The following is a 25341-nucleotide window of genomic DNA, read 5'->3' on the forward strand; positions in this document are numbered from 1 at the left end:
ATTATCAAAAGATAAATAATAAAGTATACAGTAATAGATTAGATACCTAGTAAGTGCAATGATTTGTCTAAATGCAAACTCTCTCTTAGGTGGTCTAAGGACATATTACTGGTCAGGTATTGATCATCATCCAAATTGAATTCAAGCACTCTATAATGACTATAATATTCACTATTAATTACACCGTCAACGAACTTGTTTTTGAAACGTGTCTCTAAACATATTCGAATATTCAGGAAGATACTGCCCCACTCAGAAACATAACTACTTGACAGAACAGTTTCCATATTTATACTGTTCATAACTTTTTTAATATGGTTAAATCCGCCCATTTCATTATTTTGAAGGAACCTTCTATAATTCCAGCAAGTACGACCTTATTTATGAAGTAATTCGCATCTATTCTATTTTGATAATAAACTTAACTAGATTCTCTAACTGTGGAACTGTTCTTCAAGTATTTTTATCTATTATTTACTACGTTTAGAGTAATACCACATAAACTAAAACTTTTTTCACATATACATTTTTATCTTCGCAGGTAAAAGAAAGTTTTAATTTATTGAAAGAAGGTTTTAATTTCATTGAAATTCTGTTTTCCAATCACTGAACTATTTTGTATTCTGAATAAAGAAAAATAGTATATTTATAGCATGTTTGTTGTATTGTTCAATCAGAGTAATCTTTTTGATAAATAATAAATATGTTTTTTGAAAATATATTTCATTTTCTTTGAAAGGAAGGGTTAGGTTCTTTAAAAAATGATTCAAACTTTCATATCAATGCTTTAGTTTCATTGCAGTCACATTTATTTAATTTTTATGAATACATAATCAATTATATATTTTTTTTTTCTAGGTTCTTAATTCAAGCTAAACTGAGTAAAAACTAATTATTTTAAGTACATAAATATTGTTGATTGTACATAATGTTGATTTCCCGATTAAATACCTCTGATACTGGAGTACTGGCAGCCAAACTGTTCATTAATAGAAGCCCAAGAGAAATAGATGTAAATCATCTATCCTAGGAAATTTTTCTGAAGAATCAATTAATAAAACAAGTATTTATGTAGTTACTATATGTAATATGCACGTTAATTTCACAATGTAATGTTAGAATTTTTACTTCTAATTGCATGTTCTTTGTTTTTAATATACTGTTTAATTTGTTTGCTGTATAAAAAAAAATTATAAATTTAAAAAAAGAATCTTATTTATTCTCCTTTTCATCTAAAAAAACTTCCACAGCGAACAATATTTTTTTTATTATTAAAAAATTATTTATAAACTTTTTTACAATAAGTTTAATAAACTCTTTACAGAGTTTAGGAAAACTTCAATCGACTGGTGACTCACAAGACTTATACGGGACCTTCTTAAACACAAATTTAGCCATATTAGTGACTCACTAGACTTATTTAGCCTTACATTCGTTCACATTTAACTAGATTCACTTCAAAATAAATTACTTTATTTTTCAAAGTAAAAACAAATATCGCCTTGAAAATAATTAAATGATTTATTTGTTGTAGCATTTTTAATTCGAGATCAAATATAAAACTCCAGATTATGGTGCTTGTGGAACAAGGAAGGTTCTCTTAGGTTATACATCATGTGCTTATCAGTGACACATCTTTGCTGTTCGAGAGACGTAGATGAATTTGATGTTGATAGTTGTTATAGCTGCAATATTTCCTGTAACTGGTATTTCGTACGTTTGGAGTTAGTAAACCTGCACAAGTAAGTTGAAATACTATTTCTCTACTTGAAATACCATAAGCTATCCAGTACTAGTGTTCTTATTTCCAAATTCCAGGCATTAATTCCGTGTTTTTGTTAATTGTAATTATAAATTTATTTTATTTTTTAATTTTGTATGATTTCGGGTATGTTCTCTTTTCTTTCATTGAGAAATGTGTTCATTTTCAATTACCATCAACAACTTAATAGTAGAGTATCCAATGTCTATTTTAAATGAATTTTCTCGAATCATAATATTATGAACTAAAGAGGCTGTAGAAGTGATCCCAAAACTGTAAGTTCTTAAAAAGATTTGACTTTTATTATTTTTCTGAAATTGTTATACTGTTTTCAAATAGCTAACATCGAACTATTAGCTAAATAATCTAATTATTAATTTACTGGTGCTGTACTTTTTCTTTCCTTATCATTTATACAGATCCAGTTTGAGGCTTGTTCGTGGTTTCGTAAATAGCGTCAGAAACTTGGAACATTTTCAAAAATGTCAGGAACTTACTGTTGGTTTTTTCTTAAGTTTGCTGAAAGCGTCTAAGAATAGAACTCTATGAAATCTTACTAGTTCATTAAGAAAGAGAAAAATAGTTTCTTTTGCTGTTCATTATTTTTAGTGACTGATTCATAGTTTCAATAGGATGAAAAAAATAATTGCCATTTCAGCCGTGATACATTTATTTATTCCGCCGAGCTTTCGACCTAGGGACTAGGTCGTCTTCAGGGCTAGTTTACAAAGTAATATTTTACATTACAGGGTTAGTGTGTCTTCTGACTTGTCTGTTCACTCAGTCCATGAACAGACAAGACAGAATACACACCAATCCTGAAATGTAAAAGTATTACTTTCTAAACTAGCCCTGAAGACGACCTAGTCCCTAGGTCGAAAGCTCAGCAGAATAAATGTATCACGGCTGAAATGGCAATTATTTTTTTATCCTATTGTAGTTTCTTCTGTTAATACCAAGAGTGGACCTTCATCTTTTCATGTCAGAATATAATATGGACATCTACAGCAATATTAGATCGGATTTACTAACTTATTTATTAATTTAAATGATTACGGTCGAACTAATTTTTCTGCTAACAACTATTGCATAACCGACTCACAAAATACCACCTCACTACTTTGGGTTCAGGTCAAAGTATTTATCAATAACATCAAGTTGAACGAATGACTGAACATATCATGAATAAAGTAGAAAACAGTAAGTACACAGCAGCTATATTTTTTTTTTGATTTAGCTGATATACCTAACAATTTTGACACGTTGGACTGCTGTACAAAATTAGGTACACTTACACCATTAATTACAAATATTCTAATCATACGGTCTTTTTTTAAAAAACCTAACTTTTGTTGGTAAGATTACTAAAATTTTAATTTAATAATTATTTTTTATTTTCTACATTATGTATGAAAATAAATAAATAAAAAAACCAGCTGGAATCAGCTGTTCAGATAACCTTCACTTATCAGCTGATCAGGCTGGCCAGTTACCGACGGCCATCTTTAACTCGTTCGTGGTGTCTCTTTATTAACGTGATGTTTTAAGTGAATATTAGTGCGTGTTAAAGTGAAATTCTACTTTATAAATTGAGTTTAAGTTATACTTAGTGCGTGATATACAGTTTTAGTGTAAATAGAGTTGTGAATTATTTTAAAAAGTGACAAGTGCTATTGGACTGGTGATCTACTGAGATGCTGATGAAATTGGATATACTTTAAACAAGGTAAGACTTTATTATCAATTATTTAATTATATTTTTATCATTCTTGCATGAAAACAGCATGTTACCATTTACTTGTTACTTACAAATTAAAAGTGTCCGGTAGGACAGTTGTATAAGGGTTGATCGTCAAAAAGTGCACGAAAAAGCGTAACGTTGAAAAACGCCCAACTTTAACAATTTTTTTCTCTTTTTCTATAAAAGATAAAATTCCCAAATTTTCTTTAAAATATCGGGAAAATCCTGTTTTATATCTGTAATTTTTTGCAACAACTTCATTGATATTATTTAAGTAATTTTACTGCATTAATTTTCATTAATATTTTTTAGAATTTAGTAGATGTCACAGACCCTTATGCTGGCCAGTTCATTCATAATATTTTTTTGTTATAATTTTGATAAAATGGTATATCTTCGTTATTATAGATTTCGAGAAAAAAGTTGTTGAAAATGAGCAAAAACGGCAAATTGGTCTTGTTCTTGTTCTTCTTTTTGTTGTTACCTTTTTTGTAAACAACGTAGAGCCTAATAAACGCGCGAACCGATTTTCATAAATGAGGTGTCACTCGATTCGGAATTTTATGTAGATGTGCCTTTTGTGGGTCTCGACGCTACACATCGAATGGGAGAGGAGTTAGCCCCCTTTATGTAAGGGCCCCTCCAAAATTATTATTACTAATTACTCCGTAAATCATGGCCTGATTATAATAAAATTTGGTAGGATGATAGGGTTAGGGCTCCCCTATGTAACATCAGAGCGACGTTCGGCTCTTACACTTTTTAAGTGGAAGTATAGCAATCGTTTTAAATTATCGACAAGTGAACAGATTTTAATGAATGAAGTGTCATTCGAATCGAAATTTTGTACAGATTTGCACTTTTAAAGTCTCGACGCTTCATAAGGAGGGGAGTTTGCCCCACTCAAGTAAGGCCCTTTTTAAAACTATTATTACCAATATTTCTAAAACGCTTTGTCCGATGTTGATAAAATTTAGCACGGAGAAATGGTTAAAGCTCCTCTACATGGCTGTAAAGTGCCATCATGCTCTTACACCTACTAGGAGAAAGTATTGCAATCGTTAAAATTATCAATGAGTGAACCTATTTACATATACATGCATGTTAAAGTAGAAAAAGACTAAGAGTCGGCTACTGTTTAAATTTGAATCACGGATTTAAAACAATATTTCAGTCTTGAATTCGTAATATTCGTGAGCCCAAATAACACACAGTTAATAACAAGTACATTATTCAACAATAATTATTCATTTCTCAATTGTGATTTAACTTAGTCCCCCTAAATTTATTTATAGTAAAATACTGGAATAATTAGCTGTCCTAAATATATGCATATTTTATTTATTTTATATTACATATATACCTAAAACAGAAGAATACCTAGATTGAGAATGTAATTGAAGAAAACTATTATTTGCGATAAAGCCAGATTAATTATTACCTATTATTATAAACGTTTGACTACTATATAAAGTAACAATTACTTTAATCGAAGAATGAACTTAAACTGACAATTTTTATTTAAAAATTAAAATAAATAAATAAAATAAAGTCATTGATGTATGTTGGTGTAAGCATTTTTTAAAAAACGTTTATGAATTTTTTAGCCTCATATTTTTTTAAATTTTTTATAACGTTTTTCTCTTTAACCTGTAATTAATAGTTTGAGTGTCATATATAATAAATAGATATTACAGTCAATCTAAAGTGCTACTTGAACAAATATTTTGTAGATGAAAATGGCCAGCATAAGGTTCTGTGACATGTACTAAATTCTAAAAAATATTAATGAAAATTAATTCAGTAAAATTACTTAAATAATATCAATGAAGTATAAATGAAATGTTGGGTACTAGTTGATTTGTGTACCTTTTGGCGTTCAATCAACCCTTATACTTAACTTTTAAAACTGTAAGTTTTTGTTAAGGAGATAAATATTATTGCTTCGTCTTAACTATGTTCAGTGTTAGTTAATCTTGAACGCTAAAAAAGTATTTAAATTGATATCTAAACCTTTTTAATGAATTCTTTGATATTTTCTTTTTAATCGACTATGAGTTCAAAATTAGTATTCTTGGTTTATACTGGGCCAAAAAAGTCTATGAACACTTACCTAAATTTTATTACTTTTATCTTAGTAGGAACTTCTTTTTTCTTAAATGAAATTATACTATTCGGTAGAGAGAAACCAGGGTTGTCTATTTTATATAAAATCGTTAAACAAAACAACACCACACACGAATGTAAAAAAAGTCTGTGAACACCATGAACATAATAGAGTATTCTTACACATTGTACATGTATTATAAATTTTAAAATCTTGTCGGACCTTCTTTGTTTCTAATCACTTCCAACAAGCGAGCTTTCATCGATCCTACTAATTTTGTAGTCGTCAACGTTAGAATTTTATTCCATTCTTCTAAAATAGCGTTTTTTAATTGTTCACAGTTTCTTATTTGGTAAATCTTTAGAATAGCTCCCCAGAGGCGTGGCCTAATTCGAAGTGATTCTGATTCGCTGTTACTATAGAACCCGCCATATTCAAATATAAATATAAAACTATTTCTTTATTTTATATTTACACTTAAATCTAGGGGGTTATATGGTAACAGCGAATCAGAATAACTTCGAATTCTTTATTTATTTCTTAATGGGGGGCTTCGCCCCCCACACCCCCTGATTTTTTCTTTTTGGGGGGCTTCGCCCCCCCATACCCCCCTCCTAACCTACCTAATCACCCCCAATTTTTTATTTTGTGTCACACCATTCATTACAATAATTACACAGACCAACAAAAAAGAAACTACCTTATTCTGTGGAGTCCTTTTCCTGAGGAGGGTATACTTGTCGAACTCCATTCTTACTCACACTACAATCATGCTTTAATTTAAAACAACCCGCAAATTTAAAACGCTCATACTCATAAAGTTACAAAAAAACGGCACCTCCGGTCACATACAGAACACTCGCGGGAACTATTAATACATTAAACAGGAAGCAGTTGCTATGCAGTATGTGTACTGCGCATGCGCGCTAAACATAAGCGCTACGAAATTCGCACCATCCGCACATTGGCGGGAGGTAGTTTTAATATTCCCCGGTAGGTGCGCTGTACTTCCCACCCCCTAAAAATAAACAGGCCACGCCTCTGGGGCGCTATTCTAAAGATTAGCCTCTTATTTCTCTTTTATTTATTTGGCGACTGATTTCATCCGACAAGTGTTCGAGGAGTGTTTAAGCGCCGGGTTGTATTGTTGTTGTATACTTAAGTTTTTAGCGCTGAACGTTCTTTTCTTACCTACGCTAACGATATCAATTTATTGAATAGTTTCTTTCTTAAATAAATGTATAACTCGCCAAGATAACCTTACTAGATTTTATTAATGGTTTACTATGTAGTGTCTCCCTGCATCCTGCTCATTGTATTTGTAACTCTTTATCTATTTCCTATATGCTTGAATGTTTTTAATTTAGCTGATTCAATTATTAAATTTTAAAGATTCAATTATTGTAGATTTAATATGGTTAATGCATTTATTTATTTATTTACCATCGATAACTGAGAGTCAGCTGATATAAAAACATACACAATGTTGGGGTACCGTAGGTTAGGTTATTGTAAATTAAGGGAAAGGAGAAGAAAATAGAGTTAATTAAGTTCTTTGGAAATAAATATTTTTATTTGAGATTAAATAATTATAATACGTTCTTCAGTTTAAGAAGTTAACAAAATTTATGTATAATAATTAGTAATTTGAATTACATAAGTAAATATGACATTATTTCAGGCTGCTGGTGCTCGTTTTGATAGCAACTATCACCTTGATTGCAACACTTTGCACAGCATTGATTTCTGGATGGGAATTGACACTACTTCTGTTGCTGGCAATACCTGTGAAGATAATTGGACAAAGGTTAGTGAAGTTCTATTTTTAAAATCAGTTTTTTTCTTTTTTAATTTTCTTAAACGTTTGTAATCTCCTTTTCAAATTTGCACAGTGAGATAAAAATCATGCATAATCAGTCTCTTTACATTTGTTTTCTTTATTTTTCCATTTTATTTAAATTTTCCATATATCTTAGTAAGAACAGATCAATTGAAAATGCATCACTTATAAGGAAATGCTTCGTTTTCCAAAAAATAAAATAATAAACGAAAACAAGAAGAAACAGAGACTGAAAAAGAAATAGAAATTATTACAAACATTAGATAAAGTAAAAAGCTGAACATTTTATTATACTTATATAATTTATTCAAATAGTTCATATAACAGTGCAAAACAATTTTTGGTTTAGGTAGCAACAGGAATAGTGTTAATTTGAGATGTACAGGCAGTGAACAAGAACGGATCCTCCTCAAGACGTTGCACTGAATATTTACTTCCACCTTTCACGTAAGTTCTTTAAAATTATTTTGCATGTTGCATGTAATCAGCTAAACTGGCTACGTGGCTAACTGGTTAAACGAGCTACCTGGTTACCTAGTTAATCAATTAAACTTGTTAACTAGTTAATCTGTTAAACTGCATAACTGGTTAATTCGTTATTCGGCTTAGCGGCTAACTAGTTTATTGGGTTAAACTGGCTAACTGGTTTAACTAGTAAAATAGTTTATCCGTTGAACTGGATAGGTAACTAGCTAATCGGTTTAATGGTTTATCTGGTTGACAGGATAACTAGGTAATACGTTACCTTTAGCCAATAAAACCGATTGATTAACTGTTTACCCAATTTAAGTAGTTAAACCAGTGGTCAGGTTAACCAATCAACTAGTTAACCGGATTGAATACTTTAACCTCTTAGCCGGTAAATCAGATAAACTGATTAACAGTTAACTGGTTGACTAGTTAAACTGGTTAACTAGGTAATCCGTTGAACTGGGTAACTGGTTCAGCTGATTAACTAGTTAACTGGTTAAGCTGGCAGACTGGTTAACTGGTTTACTAGTTGATCGGTTGAACTGGCTAACTGGTTGAGGTGATTAACTGGTTAACCAGTTAAACTGGCAGATTGGTTAAACTGGTTAACTAGTTGATCGGTTGAACTGGGTAACTGGTTCAGCTGATTAACTAGTTAACTGGTTAAGCTGGCAGACTGGTTAAACTGGTTTACTAGTTGATCGGTTGAACTGGCTAACTGGTTGAGGTGATTAACTGGTTAACCGGTTAAACTGGCAGACTGGTTAAACTGGTTAACTAGTTAATCGGTTGAACTGGGTAACTGGTTCAGCTGATTAACTAGTTAACTGGTTAAGCTGGTAGACTAGTTTAACTGGTTAACTAGTAAATCGGTTGAACTGCGTAACCGGTTTAGCTGAATAATAGTTGACCGGTTAAACTGGGACCTGGTTTAACTGGTTAACTAGTAAATCAATATGGTTAAGTTAGGTTAGGTTAGGTTAGGTTAGGTTAGGTTAGGTTAGCCTAGCCTAGCCTAGCCTAGCCTAACTTAACCTATGTAAAAGGGGGGGTAGGTTAGCTTAGCTTAGATTAACTTAACATAACCTAACCTACCCTAGCTTAATTAATCTAGACTTAACTTAACCTAACCTACCCTAGCCTAATTAACCTAGCCTAACTTAATCTAACCTACCCTACCCTAACCTAACTTACCTAGCCTAATCTAACCTAGCCTACCCTAACCTATCCAGTTAAACTGGTTAACAAAGCAGCCGGCCAGTTTTGCCGATTTACTAATTGACCAGTTAAACTAGCCAGTCAGTAAAACAAGTTACCTAGTTAACCAATTTAACTAATGGAACCAGTTAGCCAGGTTAACCGATAAACTAATTAACCAGTTTAACCAATTAACAAGTTAACCAGTATTATCTAACAACTAGTTAAATGGTTTAATCGGCTAATGGGTTTAACTAGTCGACCTGATTTACTAGTTAATTGATTAAACTAGTTTAACTAGCTTACTGGTTTAACTAGTTAATCGGTTAAATAGGCTAACTGGTTAAGGATATAACTGGGTAGGAAGTTAATCGGTTAAACTTGTTAACTGTTCATCGGTCAAACTAGCCAATTGGTTAACTGGCTAAACTTGGTAAACTAATTCAAATGGTTACCTTTGTCATTTCGTTTCACCTTACAACTTATTTTCTTCATTTGTCCAGTTATTCTCTTACCAATCCACTTACCTCTCTAACATAGAAGGATAAGCGGAGGATCAAGAAGTGGACAGTTAAAAGAATCAATTGATAGGTGAAAAAAAATATAATTTAATAAATGACAAAGGTAACCAATTGAACTAGTTTAACCAGTTGTCAGTTAACCAGTTGCTAGTTTGACCGATAAACTAGTTACCCAGGTATACCCTTGACCAGTTAGCCAATTTAACTGATCAACCAGTAAAACCAATAAGCTAGTTAAACTAGTTTAACCGATTACTAGTTAACCAGGTTGACTGGTAAACCCATTAGCCGATTAAACCTGATAACTACGTTAAATAAGTTATACTGTTTAAATAGTTCATTGGGTAAACTGGATCAGTTTATCGGTTAACCTTCCTAACAGGTTCAGTTAATTAAATTGGTTAGCTAGGTAATCGTTTTTACTGGTAACAGACTAGTTTATCTAGTCAACTAGTTAATCGGCTAGTTACTTTGTTAACCAGTTTAACTGCTTAAGTACTTAATCGGTTTAACGGTTTAATAGGCTAGCTAGTTTAGCTAGTTATTCCGTTAAACTGGTTAATCTGGTCCAACTGGTTACCTTTGCCATTTACCCAATGATTTCTCTTCACCCATCAGTTATTTTCTTCACCTATCAACTTATTGTATTCATCTATCCACTTATCGATCTACCTTCCAGCCTATATATGTGATATAAGTGGATAGGTAAAACAATAAGTGGATAAATGAAGAAAATAAGTTTTAAGGAGAAAAAATGAGTGACAATGGTAACCAGTAAAACCAGTTTAACCGATTAATCAGTTTCAACCGATAAAACCGATTAAGTAGTTAGTTTACCCAGTTAACCGAGCATAACTGTTTTAACTGGTTACACTGGTGTAACTGTTTTAACTAGTTAACTAGTAAAAGCAGTCAGCCAGTGTAACCTATAAGAATCTTTAATCAGTATACCAGTACAGTATAACAAGTATAACCTGTGTTACAGTTAGCTAGATTAACTGGTTAAAAGATTAACTAATTATATTACTTTAGATACTTTATCATACCTGTAACAGTGCATGATAGGCCAATTGTGCTCTTCTGTTTCAAGGCATTAGTTGGATCCAGTTCTACATCAGCTTGGGACCCTGATCTATATTCTGTCTCTTGTCTTCAGGAACATTATAAATACAACATTAAATTAGTTTGAATTGTTTTAATTATAAGAAAAATGATAATTTAAAATTGTAATTTATTGTAGTTAAAAAAGTTATAATAAAAGCTATAATGAACTAATACTTTGTTCTTACTGGTTATTTCCCTGTACACCTACTGATCAAGTTACTTCATTAAAAAAAAAAAAAATCCAACTATAAGTGCCACAATCTTCAATTTCCTTTTTCTTTAGTACACATTAGCTAGCCAAGAAAATAAAATATTGAGTAAACTGAAATCTTGAGCATTTCTATAAATTGCTCCCATCCTTTCACTAATACATTCTTCTTGGCAAACTTGATGTTTTAAGCTCGAGCTGGCATTTTTTTTTTCTTTTAAATGAAGTAATATTTGCACGTTATGCATGTTATTATTTATTTATATTTCAGGTACTCATTACATTCAAATTATTTTTACCGTGTCAACTATAATATATTTGCTTTTCAAGTTAGTTTCCTTATATAATGGAATAGATTGCCAATAAAACATTTAAAACAAAGTAGCATTGGGAGTAGAACAATTTCATAAAAGAATTCATTTTCTTAAGTGAATGAATGAAACAAATGAATTTTCTTGACTTGGAGGAAATTTTCTTTTTATAATGAGTTAACAAAAACACCAACGCTTATTTTATAATCTAAATCAATGAAGAATTAGTAAATTTACTTACCAAAAGTTTAGAGAAGTATTTGGAAGTTACATTAATAGAATAGCCTCAAACACTAGGTCTGTACCCACAGCCAGCCCCAGGGGCTTTGTCGAGTCCCAGCAGTGAAAAACCTATGGTAGAATACAAGAAAAGAAATACATTATACCCAAATTGTGAAAATATATTTAATTTATTGAAAACAATGGAAGTTATTACTCATATCTAGGAGATGTAAGCTTAAGTGCTAGTAATATTTTTACCGAACAGAAAAACCGTCTGATATTCACCGAAAGGGGAAGAAGACCTTCGTTTGTTCTTAACGAAAGATGAAGTAGGTATCAATTATTTATTTCTGCATCTACCCCAAGGATCTAATTAATAAGGGGCGAATTATGATGTGGAGTTTCTGAGTTTGGACTTAAATATTCTACTTAGAGACCTATAAATGGAACTAATTCAAATCAAGACACGTGAGAAAAGGAATCTTTAGAAATCAATTCCAAAAAACAACAGGTACACTGGGCCAAAAATGTCTGTGAACCTTACCTAAATTTTATTACTTTTATCTTAGTAGAAACTTCTTTTCTTCTCAAATGAGATTATACTATTCGGTAGAGAGAAATCAGGGTTGTTGATTTCATATTTAATCTTTTATTTTTTTCAACAGGAATATCATAATGGACGGGAAACAAATCAATACCACACACGATTGCAAAAAAAGTCTGTGAACAACCGTATAAATGAGCACGTATCGAAATTTTTACGTAGATAACAAACAGGAAAACAGTTGGATATGGTTCCAAAGAACCCTATTGAATTGTAGAAATCATATCAGTCAGTTTAGTGAATAAATAGTCTAATTAGTATTATTTGACCACTAATATGGAAGTTCCTAGACCGATTCATGAATTTATTGTGTAGTTGCGAAATAAAAGAAAAGGTATTCTTGAAATAGTGAAGATAGTTAAAAAAAAACCCTCAACGGAGCATAATATAATTAATAAGTACGAAAAATACGGAAGTGTGACTAGTAGGCCACGCAGTGCACAGCCACCAAAACTTAATTCCTTTCATAAACGGGAAATTCTGAAGACTGTTCGAGAAGAACCCAAGACAAGCGCTCAAAAAAATATTAAGATACAATTTAAGTGAAAGCTTAAAAAAAATTAGGGTTGAATTAGGTTTGTCTTCCAACAAGAAAACGACTCGAAACATACCGCACTAAAACCTTGAGAATGGCTTTTATATAATACAACCGGGCGCCCAAACACACATCGAACATTTGTTGGATGAAATCAGTCGCCAAATAAAAGAGAAATAAGAAACCTTGAACAATTAAAAAACGCTATTTTAGAAGAATGGGATAAAATTCCAACGTTGAAGACTACAAAATTAGTAGGATCGATGAAAGCTCGCTTGTTGGAAGTGATTAGAAACAAAGAAGGTCCGACAAGATTTTAAAATTTATAATACATGTACAATGTGTAAGAATACTCTATTATGTTATGGTGTTCACAGACTTTTTTTACATTCGTGTGTGGTGTTGTTTTGTTTACGATTTTAAATAAAATAGACAACCCTGGTTTCTCTCTACCGAATAGTATAATTTCATTTAAGAAAAAAGAAGTTCCTACTGAGATAAAAGTAATAAAATTTAGGTAAGTGTTCACAGACCTTTTTTGGCCCAGTGTAAACCAAGAATACTAATTTTGAACTCATAGTCGATTAAAAAGAAAATATCAAAGAATTCATTAAAAAGATTTAGATATCAATTTAAATACTTTTTGTAGTGATCAAAATGAAAGAATTAACCAGCACTGAACGTAGTCAAGACGAAGCATTGATTATAATTTGTAAGTAATAATTAAATGATAACATGCTGTTTTCATGCAAGAATGATAAAAATATAATTAAATAATTGATAATAAAGTCTTACCTTGTTAAAAGAATATCCAAGTTCATCAGCATCTCAATACATCTCCAGTCCAATAGCACTTGACACTTTTTAAAATAATTCACAACACTATTTACACTAAAACTGTATATCACGCACTAAGTATAACTTAAACTCAATTTATAAAGTAGAATTTCACTTTAACACGCACTAATATTCACCTAAAAAATCACGTTAATGAAGAGACAGCACGAACGAGTTAAAGATGGCCGACGGTAACTGGCCAGGCTGATCAGCTGGTAAGTGAAGGTTATCTAACAGCTGATTCCAGCTGTTTATTTTCATACATAATCGACCAAAATAAAATATAATTATAAATTAAAATTTATAAGTTATTTATAAGTTAAGGTTACAAAAGTTAGGTCATGTAAAAAAATATCATATGATTTGAATAATGTTATTAATAGCGTAAGTCTACCTAATTTTCTACAGCAGTCCAACTTGTCAAATATATCAGCTAAATCAAGAAATATAGCTGCTGTGTACTTACTGTTTTCTACTTTATGCACGTATGGAAGTTAAAATTTTATAGAAAAGTAAAAGAACGTTCATTCATACTGTGCACTGAAGAGGAATTTATTTCGCTAAACTTCGAAATTAAAACCTCTGACTTAATTTACCTTATAGAACATCAAGATACACAAATATTAGTGCAAAATTACTGTACAAATAAAGAAAAAGGCTATCAAAATGGAACTAAATTCTCAAAACAAAGACAGTAATCAACTGTGCGTAAGAGGAAACAAAAATAGAAAGTATAAATGAAAATATAACAGAAACAAAGAATTTTTGGACAAATGAAGAGAAAAAAATTGCAAAGGTAAGAAGATAGAACTCTCGGTTATTCCAGTCAGACTAGACGAGAATTACTTATTATTCCTTTGAAACCAGACAAGAATTCTTTGTTTTTGTATTTATTTTGCAATCGTAACATCAATATCGGTCACCCCGGTTTTTATAATACACCATTAGCTTAGTTATTAGTATGTTGTAAAAGAAATCAAATATTTTTGTTAAAAACTAAACAGGAATTACTTTTTTTCCAATTATTTTATAATGGCAGTTCGAAATTCTGGCTTAAATTGGAATGTACGAACAGGATACTCCGAATTTGATGTTACGATTGCAAAATAAATAGAAGAACAAAGAATTCTTGTCTAGTTTTGACAGGAACAATTTCTGGTTTAGTTGTTAATAATTAAGCCAGGAGTAGAACTTAAGAACACACAGGGTCGCCTGAATTTTGAGTTACGATGGAAAAATTTTATTCGCTAATTCCAAAAACTGAGACAGTAATCAAGTGTACACAAGAGGGCACCAAAATACGAAAGTAGGGATGAAGAAGTAACACAGAAATAAGGGAAACTCTCTTGCTTTGACAAATAGGAAGAAAGTTCAGATGCAAAGATCCAAAAACAAAGAGACTGATCAAGTATACATAACAGGGCAATCATTTCATTGAAATAGAAGTTACAAAATAAAGGAAAAAGAGGAATAACTCTTACAAATTGAACTTTAAACAGTATTTTTATTCGCTAATTCCAAAAACTGAGACAGTAATCAAGTGTACACAAGAGGGCACCAAAATACGAAAGTAGGGATGAAGAAGTAACACAGAAATAAGGGAAACTCTCTCGCTTTGACAAATAGGAAGAAAGTTCAGATGCAAAGATCCAAAAACAAAGAGACTGATCAAGTATACATAACAGGGCAATCATTTCATTGAAATAGAAGTTACAAAATAAAGGAAAAAGAGGAATAACTCTTACAAATTGAACTTTAAACAGTATTTTTATTCGCTAATTCCAAAAACTGAGACAGTAATCAAGTGTACACAAGAGGGCACCAAAATACGAAAGTAGGGATGAAGAAGTAACACAGAAATAAGGGAAACTCTCTCGCTTTGACAAATAGGAAGAAAGTTCAGATGCAAAGATCCAAAAACAAAGAGACTGATCAAGTATACATAACAGGGCAATCATTTCATTGAAATAGAAGTTACAAAATAAAGGAAAAAGAGGAATAACTCTTACAAATTGAACTTTAAACAGTATTTTTATTCGCTAATTCCAAAAACTGAGACAGTAATCAAGTGTACACAAGAGGGCACCAAAATACGAAAGTAGGGATGAAGAAGTAACACAGAAATAAGGGAAACTCTCTCGCTTTGACAAATAGGAAGAAAGTTCAGATGCAAAGATCCAAAAACAAAGAGACTGATCAAGTATACATAACAGGGCAATCATTTCATTGAAATAGAAGTTACAAAATAAAGGAAAAAGAGGAATAACTCTTACAAATTGAACTTTAAACAGTATTTTTATTCGCTAATTCCAAAAACTAAGACAGTAATCAAATGTATTCAAGAGGGCACCAAAATACGAAAGTAGGGATGAAGAAGTAACACAGAAATAAGGGAAACTCTCTCGCTTTGACAAATAGGAAGGAAGTTCAGATGCTAAGATCCAAAAACAATGAGACTGATCAAGTATACATAACAGGGCAATCTTATCATTGAAATAGAAGTTGAAAATGAAGGGAAAAATTAGAAAAAGTCTATTGGATTGAATATTTTCATTCGCAATTTTTAGAAACCAATAATATACTGAACACTTATCCGAAACAGGGCGCCAAAATACAGAAGATTAACGAATGGAACTAGAGAGCTTTACGAAAATTGCGGCTTTTCGCGATATATCTTTGATCTTGAATGCAATGAAGGGGAGATAGAATTGACTAAAAATGTTTTGGGAATTCACAGGAATGGGATGAACAATCTGGTTACTTTTGCTCACCTAAATAAGCCAATGGTATAAACTCTTTTTTAATGCTTCACAAACCTTGGGACTTCTATTAAATCCAAAGGTTGCTTAAGCATCTAGGAAGATTTAGTAGATTTAGGTACTGGCTCTGTTAGCCTGCTCAGCGGAGCAGTTTCCCGGGGGGTACCACGTGGAGGTAGAGCTCAGGTTTATTGCCCCCCAAAGAATACCATTCTTACCTTTTATAAAACCGTATTCCAACCAGTTTTGACCCTCTATAAAGCAGGCTTAGTACCAGATGCTAATACATCCATCACCTGCGAAGGTACAGGGTGAAAACCAGTAGTTTTGGAATACGGTTAGCCGCGAAAAAAATTTGGCATGAATGGCGGAAAATAGATTATTCGCGTTTGGGGGAAAACAAAAGAAATAGAACAACAAAACCAACAATACAACCAACAACAACTGAAAAACAAAAAACGAAAGAAATGGAACAATGGAATGAAACAACAAACAACAACTGAAACAAAACCAACAACAAAACACAATAAAAACCTGAAAATACATAGTAAAGATACATAATATACATACATAACATAAATACATAATATAAATAAATAATATAAATACATAAATATAAAAATATTTAAATAATATAAATAGGAATAAATATTTAAAATAATCTTGAAGAGAAAGAAAACATGCTTAGTAACATGCAGAATGGACTTACCCCTCTGCTCTACTTGGACTTGAAGTTCCGAAGAAGGATATTAGTAGTGGCCATATAAATGAATAATTATGATTCCATTTATTTATAAAATGACTAGTGTCATTTTGTCATGCACTAAAGGTTGGCTGGTTGATGTGTAGCTGAAATCCCTAACTAATATATTGTATTGGTCCACCTGAAAACCCTAACTAAAAAGCAAATCCTAAACTTTAATTTTGTAATTACTTTATTTATCTAATATGTTGTTCCTTTCCAAAGTAGCTGGTTGATGTGTAGCTGAAAACCTTAACTAAAAAGCAAATTCTAAACTTTAATTTTGAAATTACTTTAACTATCTAATGTGTTATGTCATCCTTCTTCTTGAAGTTCCTAACATGCCCTAATAAATGGAATCATAATTATAAATAAATCCGAAGTGTTTATCATTGACGGAAAAGATAGTCAACAAAGAATAGAAAGTACTAAGTAGAGTTTGGCCAAATATAAAAATGTTAAAATTTTGTATGAGGAGATTTTAGCGTGTCACTCGCTCTAGAGCGAATCGCATGCTAATAATCGCGCCCGAACGTCATTAAAATAACCACTATAATTCCCCAGCCTACCTGGTCTGCTGTAGGTTGGGATATGTAACAATATCTTGCAGTTACATATCCATCGATGTAGTAGTCCACTGCGTCTTCGTCTTGGCGGAGGGGGAAGAGCAAGAGGCCTCGTCAATTGGCACTGGACACTTGACACTATTTAAATACATCGCACACAAATTACTTCGCAGGCTTTACTTTGGCGGAATTTGGAAGAACCCGATGTTATTACTTTTTTAATACGCACTGGTTAAATATAAGTGATAATTAATAAAGGGTAAAACAAGTTCCGAAACAAGCTCTCCCGGTGATTTTAACATACCCGAGCTCGGTTCCTGTAACAATAGAAAAACAAATAAAGAAACATTAGTAAGCAGTAATAACTTTGCTTGCAATTTAAGCTTCATAACTTGAGCATGGCCAGAATACTTAGCCTAAAGCTTGAAGTATATAATTTTAAAAAAAATCTGTATACATTCATTCTTATTAATTGGAATAGCAAAAGTCATTCAAGAATCATATTCATTCATCCAAAGCTATCTTATTATAAATTTAAAAAAGTAATTTTCTGTACATATCTACAAAAAAATTATGAAGTATGAAATGTCCTAAAGTTCACTTATTAACTTAGTATTTCAAAGAAAAAAAATCACTCAACTTTTTTAAATTTACTCAACCTTACAGAAGATAGTTTTATTCAACAAAATCTTCTTTTACCATGCATTCAATTGAATTAAAGAAATTTTATGACCATTCATGGTTTAATTAAATCGATAGAGTTAAATGTAAGATAACTTGTATCAATCAATGAAGTAAGTAGAAGTAACTTTTTCCACATGCATTGCAACAAATAAGTGAATTAAAGTTTGTGAGAAAAGCACTTATTGCAAAAGATTCCATCAAACTCTTATTGCTAAAGACTATCTATAAAAAAGTCATCAGTAGATTAAAAATTAAAAACCTATACACATATAAATTCATCCCTGTTGAGACATGTCTTCTTTCTTTCTAATTCTCTATTAATAATTATAAAAATCTGATGGAATATTTCATTTTAAATTAAGAAAATGTACTTACTGCGCAGAAGTATTGTTACCTCTACCAGAACACGAGCTGGACTGATATCAGCTGCGAAAAGGTTATAATGGCTGTTACTGACCATTGCCTACTGCATAGTACATATGGTACTTTTTTTTATTAAATGAAGATTGATTTTTTTAATTTCTTGTAAATTTTAACTTAGTTTTCTATGCCCAAAATATTGTTTAAATAATTTTAACGACCACTCTATTTGGGACTACTTTCTGACCCCATTCGAGGAAGGTTACAATTCGATATTTTGAGACTGAAAATGTTCCCCATAATTTTTAAGTAATTTCGAAGTATTTTCTTCTTCTTTAAATACAAAATTATTGTTTAGATTTTATTTTTAAAAAGAAATTCAACAGCTGATTCTCTCGACTTTTTCTTACATTTTGTTAATTCTGCTCGATAACTTTCCTTTAAAATTGGATTTATAATAATAATAATAAACTATCTTTAATATATTATAATTAGTTTTACAGTAGTTTTAGTTTAAGGGCCTACTGAGAGGAGAGGAGATAAAACGGCCCCCCCCAAAAAACCCTTGCGAAATCAGATCACAGAATTTAAAAAAAAATGTTAGAATATTATTTAGAAAATTAAGATATAAAGTTTGAAGTAAATTGTTGCACCCGTTTTCGAGGAATCCATAAAAAAATTAACAAACAACCTCGGTAATCACCAATAGAATCATCACCAGAGTCCAAATTCGTGTAGGTATTTAATTATATATCGTTCAGATGTATGCTAAGGAAGTTTAAACTGAAATAAACAAAAGGAATCGTAGAAAATCAGTAATCAATCAATTCACCTTCAATAATCAATGATCATGCAATTCAATCAATATCTCTGTCCATTAGATCTACTCTATTTCATCAAAATTCAGTAACAATTTAAAAATATGTACTTATTAAACGAACAATATATTCAATTTCCAAATATTTTATATAAAACACATACTTATTAGTTCTTCCAGACGTATCTGATTGGTCTATGTGCTGAAACCCATCAATTAATCATATTTATTTGTAAGTTTGTATGTATAGAATCTAGGATTTATATTGATAAAGAATTTGAATCTGTACTTACAGTAGTTTAGTGTAACATATATGGGCGCCAAGCTTGAAATCTCAATTTATATTTATTTTTGTGTACATATTTATACAAAGTATTGAAAATAAATGTATAATCCATTCATTATAGATTCTCAGCTACAAGTATAACAGAATGGGAGAGTTCTTTCACTGTTTTTAAACTGTATTAGTAAGGAATCATACTTGGGCTCCTCCTGACTTGGACCCCGACATTACTACTGATGAGTTATTTATTTCTAAATCCAAGTGTAAAAGTAAAAAAGCTTCCGATTGTGATTCAATTCCAAACGAATGTCTAAAGAATCTTACACCAGAATGGACTGATTATTTTGTCAACATGTAAACTGAATGTGTACCATCTTCCAGGGGCAAAATAAACTAAACTTTTAGGACAGGTGATCCCTGAGATCCAGTGGTAATACTGAGGTATTCCTCTAGTTAGCACCACAACAAAGTTGTTTGCAGATATCATTTACAGTAGGTTGTATAACTGGGTGGAATTTGGCAATTTATTTACTAGAGAGCAATTTGGATTTAGGCCAGGTATGGGTTGCAGGGATAGTATATTTGCCTTAAGCTCTATTAATCTACAAATAAGATTAAATGTTTGTTACATTGATTGATCTAAAGTGTGCATTCGATTCTATTAATCAAGATCAGCTGTGGCAAAAACTTTACGATCTAGGCATTAGTGAACAGCTTTAAAATATAATTAAGAATCTAAAAGAAGAAAATCTATCTTCTTTTATGATCAAACGATATCAGCACGTTAATGTAAGCTGTGGCCATGTTGGCGTTGACTTGGCGACAAACTCAGTTTCAGTTCAATTTCCTTCATAAATATTGTCTGGAAAACCATCTTACAATAAATAGAAATAAAACTAAGGAAATCATATTTTAAAAAGGTGGGCAAATCGCCCGTTTAAATTCAAATATTAACAATAATGTAATACAAACTGTAAAGATCTTGTAACTATTTCGTTTTCCGTTCCGTTTCGTTGCGAACGGTGTTCCGTTTTCTCAATCAGGGAGCAAATCATTTTCTTTGTAAAAGAAAAGACTAAAGCTATCGTCATGAATTTACTGAAAACGTTTTATGGAAATCTAATTGTGTTTTGTCAGGTGTTCTAGCACAAAGTTTTCTACTATATAGTTCGGAAATCAAGGGATGTTACTATGCTAATATCTTAGAAAGAGATCAAATTGGTTTTTATAAAAAAATCGCTACAATTGCCAATCCTACTCCTGATGCATTTCTTGGAATTGAAGCTGGAGAACACACACAATGTTAAGTCTTTAAAAGAATGTTAAAGTGGTGGGTGGCTAACTTTACTTAAAGTACCACATAACTCAATAATAAAAATATGTTACAATAGTTTACTTTTATTTTAAAATTTTAAATAATTCAATTATACCATTTAACTGGGCCTCTGAAATGAAATATTATTTATGCATGATCGGAGCTGAAGACCTCTAGCTTTCTCAGAATGCTGAATCAGTTGAGAAACCATTTCATAAATAAATTAAGGCTTTTAAATATCATTTAATCTCTAAAGATACTAATAAAATACTTCAAGACCAGTTACAATTTGTTTGAGAGTAATATGCCCTGCTAATACTGATACATTTGGCTTAGGTTGTAATGTTCATGTAGACAAAATGAGACTTACCTGCCAATTACAAGATTATCATTCAAAATTCAGACCAGGTAGTTTGTAAAGGGAAAGAAATATTTGTAAATAATGTAACCAAAATAAGGTTACGTTTTATCATTTTCTACTTCATTGCTCTCCAATCAAGGACTAGTGCCAGGGCAAGATAATTTACCTTAGGTTGGCTAGTTTAGGATACAGAGTTCCACAAAAAAAAGGAAAATGTAAAAGATCTTGACTAGGATTGATTTCTATTTCATTCTATAACATTCTGTTTCAAATCTGGGCGTACATTGTGCTCATTAGGTCGGCTGGAAATAGTGGTACACAAACAGGTAGAAAAGGAATACCTTCATTAGTTGTTCTGGAAATTCCCTATTTTCTATTTCTAACACTGTACGAGGGTCGTTTGAAAAGTCCGTGCAAAGTCAGAGAGATAGCACTACTGGCGCGTATCGAGGTTATGTTTAGTTAGTAGCATCTCTTGGAAGAGCACACACCAAGTTTCAGCCAGATCGGTCTATTTCTTTGTGTTTGGCATTCGTTTGAATCGAGGAAGTCGAGTGATTTTCAAATCGTGTGAAGTGTTGCAAGGACGGTTTGCAGCTGTTCCAGAAGAATCCGCAGGCCTTTGAGCGTCGTTTCTTCACTGTGGATGAAACATGGATACATCACTACACTCCTGAGACCAAAGAACAATCTAAACAATGGGTTACCAAGGGGGAATCTGCGCCAAAAAAGGCGAAGACCGTTCCTTCGGCCGGAAAGATTATGGCGACTGTCTTTTGGAATTCGCAAGGAATTATCCTCATCGACTATCTGGAAAAGGGTCAAACTATTACAGTTGCATATTATTCATCGTTATTGGACCGTTTGAAAACCGAGCTGCAAGAAAAACGCCCACGATTGGCCCACAAAAAAGTCCTTTTCCATCACGACAACGCACCAGCTCACACCTCAGCAGTTGTGGTCGTAAAATTAATGGAAATAGGGTTCCAACTCGTTTCACATCCCCCCTATTCTCCAGACTTGGCTTCCTCGGACTACTATTTGTTCCCCAATATAAAGAAATGGCTGGCGGGAAAAAGATTTTATTCAAACGAGGAGGTGATTGCAGAAACGAATGGCTATTTTTCAGACTTGGACAAATCCTATTATTCGGAAGGGATCAACAAACTAGAGCAGCGTTGGACGAAGTGTATAAGCCTAAAAGGAGACTATGTTGAAAAATAAAAAAGGTTTACCCCAAAAAATTAAGTAGTTTTTATTTTTGCACGGACTTTTCAAACGACCCTCGTAATTATCTGCCGGGCATACATTGTACACATTACGTCGCCAAGATTTAGAAGTAGAGGTTCACTAAATAAGAAAAAATGGAATAGCTACTTTACTGAAGAGAGAATTCAGCAAATTGCCAAATTGATTAAAGATATCGATACGAGTGTTATCACCAGCTTTTTTTTTTTTTTTTTCAGTGCACTTCGTTTTAAGTTCAGTCTAAGACAGGGGTCGGCAACCCTATTTCAAGTAGAGAGCCATTTCTCCTTAAATAATTTTAATAAATCTTACCAAGAGCCGCAAGGATGATAGAGTGTAAACAAACTCTGTAGATCATTTGTATTCGCAAATTATTATTTTATGATATTCAATAACGTTTAAGTGTTTTATATATTTATTTTCACATATTGCAAAGTAAATATACAAATAAATAATAACGAATGAAAAGGCGGCAGTCCTATATAATTATGTACTTCATTTTAATTTAATTCTATTCAATTTCTAACCTATCACATTTAAAATTCTTTTTGAAAAAATATCTTTACTTTAATAAATGAAATTTTCATTTATTTCAATAAAACTGAAATATACAATATATTTTGGACAGGCTGAAGAGCCCCACAGTTTGGATAAAAGAGCCGCATGCGGCTCGCGAGCCACGGGTTGCCGACCACTAGCTCTAAGACAAAGAAGATGGTTTGAATTGAACAGGCCTTGTAACGTTTTGAATATAGTTTTTTTTTTTTACTGCATTAATTAAGACGAATTAATTAAAGATAGTGAGTGATTGATATAATTAGTAATAAATAAGGAACTTGAATTTAAATTTTAAGTTCAGTTATCAACATTTAAGGCCATCATAAGCAGATTTCTGAGCTCTATTTTGAATTAAAAGCTACAGTTCAAAAGTTATTAATAACCTTTTTTTTTTTTTAATGTTATTTAGTGGAACGCAGATTCCAGTGCATGGAAAAAGAAGCCGAAAGCAAATAGTTTGTTGCGGTGACAAGTTAAGTTTACTTGCTGGATCAAAACAGGCTGGGACAGAATAATATCACTGCACCACAAGAAAGTTCATTTACTAGTTTTTCTAGAAATACCTTATTTTCTGTTTCTAACATTGTATTTATTAGCCAGGCATACATTGTACTCGTTTAGTCGGCTAGATTTGAAAACAGAGGTTCAGAAAAAAAAGGAACAAATGTAATAACTACATTAGTTTTACTGGAAATTCTCTAATTTCTGTGGTCAATGTTTTCCATTTTTTCCCTCCACTTGCTGAACTATTACAGTCAATTGGTTGCGTATAATTCAGCCCTGGTATCTGAACGAGAATATTAGAAGTAAAACAGGTGGTTATTCCATTAAAACTGGTGGGAATTTTCAATATTTTTTGGGCTGCTACTTTTAAATCTGGTCGTCCTAATGTGTTCGATCAAGCCGAGGCATAAGAATACAATTCTGGAAGTAGAAAATAAGGAATTCCTTTAAAAACTAGACAAGATTTTTCACCTTTTCCCTTTTTGTGAACCTGTACATCCAAAACTAGCCGACCTAATGTGTACAGTCTATCTCTGGCTTAGATATAGTATGTTAGGAGTAGAAAAATGGAACTTTTAGTAAAATTAGTCAAGATTTTCTATTTTTTTCCCCTTTTCTACAGAACCTCCATATCTAATCTAGGGTGGACACTACGAGTACTTTACATACATTGTAAAGAGCAAAGAAAAATTCTAATCTTATCCGAGCTGGAGCAGAAGGGTGATGTCTAAATCTGTTAAGACCTGAAATAGAACATAGAACTAGGGTGGACCCTATTTCTACTATAAAAAGAATAAAAAAACAAAGGAATAATTGAAAAGTTCCCGCTAGTTGGGTAAAAAAAGGGTGTTCTAGGGAGATGACAACTACTGTTCACGCCGGGGTTAGATGATACGAATAAAAAGTAAAAAAAAAAAAGTAAAGTAATCGCCTATTTTTTCAGGCGGGGCTTAACGTCCAACTACCAAATTCGGTGTCGTGGACGGGGACGACTAGCAAACATACTTTACTGTAAATTTCTTTTATTAACCATTAAATAAAATCCAAGGCCTAAGACCGGGAATCGAACCCAGTACCACAATACATATTAGCGTCGCAGGTCTCGCCTCTAACCCGCTCGGCTACCGTGGCGCCTTGATACGAATAGATTTAACCCGTTTCAGAAATAAATTATAAAAAAGTCGAAGGAAAAATTGGAAAATTTTTAGCCAGTTTGGGCAGAAAAAATGTTTATTGTGAAGATGAAAAAACTTTTGTTAAGACCGTGGAAAGATGATGCAACTAAGAATTATCTGATGTTTGCCTTACTTTAGTAAAAACAGGATGAAATGTTTGGCTACTTTGTAAGAGTATTTGGTGAGATTATAACGTCTTTGATTGTCTAGAGCCGAAAAAAAAAAAAGACGAGATAACTAGGATGAAACTTATTTCATCAAATATGGTGATAAATGTTGGAGAAATTGGAATCTTTTAGGTCTTATGGGTGAAATAACGTTATACAAAGAAAAAGGAATGGAAAAGTTGAATTTTCTCGACACAGTTTAACCAGAAACACACAATTTGTGTTGCTGACCACTAAAATCTAAACAAACTTAGGTTGAGATAGTCTAGATTTCATTAAAATATTTCTCGACAGCTCCTGCAACCTGGTGGCGCTTTTGGAAACTAAATATCTTAATTTAAA

The 25341-nt window shown here is 32.0% G+C and overlaps 1 long non-coding RNA gene across 3 annotated transcripts; it reads right to left on the reverse strand.

The window, feature by feature from the left end:
* Positions 1-7259: 7259 nt before the first annotated feature.
* Positions 7260-18911, reverse strand: LOC141457219 (uncharacterized). Of its 3 annotated transcripts, XR_012460273.1 has the most exons (5): positions 18587-18911; positions 17531-17844; positions 11504-11613; positions 10686-10789; positions 7260-7395 (listed from the first exon to the last, which is right to left on the reverse strand). It is a non-coding gene; the product is annotated as an uncharacterized lncRNA (long non-coding RNA). The 3 variants fall into 3 exon arrangements; XR_012460272.1 differs by lacking the exons at positions 17531-17844; positions 18587-18911 and adding an exon at positions 13419-17507; XR_012460271.1 differs by lacking the exons at positions 17531-17844; positions 18587-18911 and having other exon boundaries at positions 11504-17503.
* Between the last annotated feature and the right edge of the window lie 6430 nt (positions 18912-25341).

This window comes from Rhodnius prolixus, unplaced genomic scaffold, assembly GCF_049639745.1.
Source record: "Rhodnius prolixus isolate KJV_2025 unplaced genomic scaffold, Rpr scaffold_10, whole genome shotgun sequence".
Taxonomy (NCBI): Eukaryota; Metazoa; Arthropoda; class Insecta; order Hemiptera; family Reduviidae; genus Rhodnius; species Rhodnius prolixus.